General features: G+C 60.7%; 1 non-coding gene across 1 annotated transcript; it reads left to right on the forward strand.

Moving 5' to 3' along the window:
- Positions 1-1,988: 1,988 nt before the first annotated feature.
- trnat-agu (transfer RNA threonine (anticodon AGU)) lies at positions 1,989-2,062 on the forward strand. Its single transcript has one exon. It is a non-coding gene; the product is annotated as a tRNA-Thr (tRNA).
- The last annotated feature ends 550 nt before the right edge of the window (positions 2,063-2,612 follow it).

Raw genomic sequence — 2,612 nt, forward strand, 5'->3', positions numbered from 1 at the left:
ATCTTCAACAACTCCGCCGTACACATCGGCAACCTGGCACCGGTATCCCACAATGCCAATGTCTGGAGGCCCGATCGAATCTTGTCAAAAGTGCGGCGGCTGACCACAGAAACCACTGGTCTCGTGTCCAGCTCCATCTGAATGGAGTATCCTTTCACGTGCAAGGTCACCTGGACGGGGACGACCCATGGGGCCATCGCGCAGTGCAGCTGCTAGTAGGGGGCGTCTTCCTCCTCTAGATAGTTGGCCCGGTCACGTGGGTGGCGATCACGCCCAGCAGGGCGGCAGGGGGGAATGGGCCTTTGTGGGCCTGTCAATCTGTCCAGTCTCGATGGCTGGTTGGTGCCGGCACGTGGTCGACAGCCAGGCCCTCATTCTCGGGGGAAAACGTATGGTGGGTTTTGGTGTCTCTGCAGCTTCTCTGCAGAGTTTGCCCCATCGTCGGAGGGCCGTCTCCTCCGGTCATGGCCTCAATTTAGGACAATGATGCCCTGGAGTTCCTGGATGCCCTGCTCTGCGATCTCACCGCTCGTTGCAGATCCAGGTGGCTCTCAGCCAAAGCTTTGCGTTGCTGGATCCCGAACACCGCAGACAAAACGGTCTTGCACAGTCTCGTTCAACACGCTGCCAAACTCACAGGTTTCAGCCAGTGTCCTTAACCTGGCCACAAAATCCCAGCTCGATTCGGCCTGGGTGGCGGTATGGAAACGAAAACGGCGAATGCTGAGCGGGGGTTTTGGGTGGAAATTATTCCCCACGAGGGCCACCAAAGTGTCAGAAGACCTGGTGTTGGGCACATCTGGATGGCTCAAGCTCTTCATTTTGCTATAGGTAAGTCCGTCACAAACCGTGAGCAAAACACTGTCTGCCTTTTGTCCCTATAATCGCCTTTATCCGGAAAAAGTATCTTATACATTCAATGTACTGTTCCCGTTTTTATTCAGTGAGGGCTCCCCTGTTAAAGAGGAAACCCCGCCCCTTACCGGGGACGTTCATATTCTGTGGAAGACACGGGGGGGTTTCAACAACCAGCCTTTCCCAAACTGGCCCCATGGTGGGTCCGGCCGTTTTACATTTGATAAAGGCCCCTCCCCCTCCCCATTGCCCCAACCCCATTATCCCTCCCCCTCCTCATTCCCCCTCCCCCATTATCCCCTCCTCCTCCTCATTGCCCCTCCCCATTATCCCCTCCTCCTCATTGCCCCTCCCCATTAACCCCTCCTCCTCCTCATTGCCCCACCCCCATTATCCCCTCCTCCTCCTCATTCCCCCTCCCCCATTATCCCCTCCTCCTCCTCATTGCCCCTCCCCCATTATCCCCATTGCCCCTCCCCCATTATCCCCTCCCCATTATCCCCTCCTCATTGCCCCTCCTCCTCCCCATTGCCCCTCCCAATGGCCCCTCCCCCATTATCCCCACTGCCCCTCCTCCTCCTTGCCCCCCCCATTATCCCCATTGCCCCTCCACCATTATCCCCTCCTCATTGCCCCTCCTCCTCCCCATTGCCCCTCCCCCTCCCAATGGCCCCACCCCCATTATCCCCACTGCCCCTCCTCCTCCTCATTGCCCCCCCCCCCATTATCCCCATTGCCCCTCCACCATTATCCCCTCCTCATTGCCCCTCCCCATTATGCCCATTGCCCCTCCTCCTCCCCACTGCCCCTCCCCCTCCCAATTGCCCCTCCCCCATTATCCCCATTGCTCCTCCCGCATTATCCCCTGTTGCGGTCAGGGTCAGTGCGCAGTGCCGGCTGTGGGAGTGGAATGCGCAGGCGCGTGGTGTCGGCTGTGGGCGTGGAGTGCGAGAGTGCGCAGGCGCGTGGTGTCGGCTGTGGGCGTGGAGTGCGAGAGTGCGCAGGCGCGTGGTGTCGGCTGTGGGCGTGGAGTGCGAGAATGCGCAGGCGCGCGGTGCCGGCCGTGGGATTGGAGTGCAGGAGTGCGCAGGCGCACCGAGTCTAGAAGCGCCTATTCCGGTGGACGAGTCGGCGGCGCCGTGGCTTAGTTGGTTAAAGCGCCTGTCTAGTAAACAGGAGACCCTGGGTTCGAATCCCAGCGGTGCCTTTTGGCCCGGGGGTGCCGACCCTGCACTCCTCACTCAGAGTCACTCCTTTTACACTCCCTCCCCCCCTCCCACTCCCTCCCAGCGAGCAGTGTGAGGAGTCACTGCCCTCACTCCCTCACAGTCACTCCTGTTACAGTCACTCCCCCCTCCCCCCACTCCCCCTCCCCTCCCCCCCACTCCCCTCCCCCACTCCCTCCTCACTCCCCTCCCCCCACTCCCTCCCCCCCCCCACTCCCCTCCCCCACTCCCTCCCCTCCCCCACTCCCTCCTCACTCCCCTCCCCCACTCCCTCCCCTCCCCCAGTCCCTCCTCACTCCCCTCCCCCCCCACTCACTCCCCTCCCCCCACTCCCTCCCACTCCCCTCCCAGTGTCCCTCCCCTTCCCTCCCAGTGAGCCGAGTGAAGAGTTCTCCATTGCCCCATTGCCCCTCCCCCATAACACTATACAAAGAAAACAGTTTTCCTCCATTGTCTTTACACCACAGAAACAGGCCACTCTGTCCATCAGATCTGTACCAGTATTTCTGCTCCACATAATCCCCCCCCCCC

The sequence above is a fragment of the Scyliorhinus torazame genome, chromosome 10 (genome assembly GCF_047496885.1).
Source record: "Scyliorhinus torazame isolate Kashiwa2021f chromosome 10, sScyTor2.1, whole genome shotgun sequence".
Lineage (NCBI taxonomy): Eukaryota > Metazoa > Chordata > Chondrichthyes > Carcharhiniformes > Scyliorhinidae > Scyliorhinus > Scyliorhinus torazame.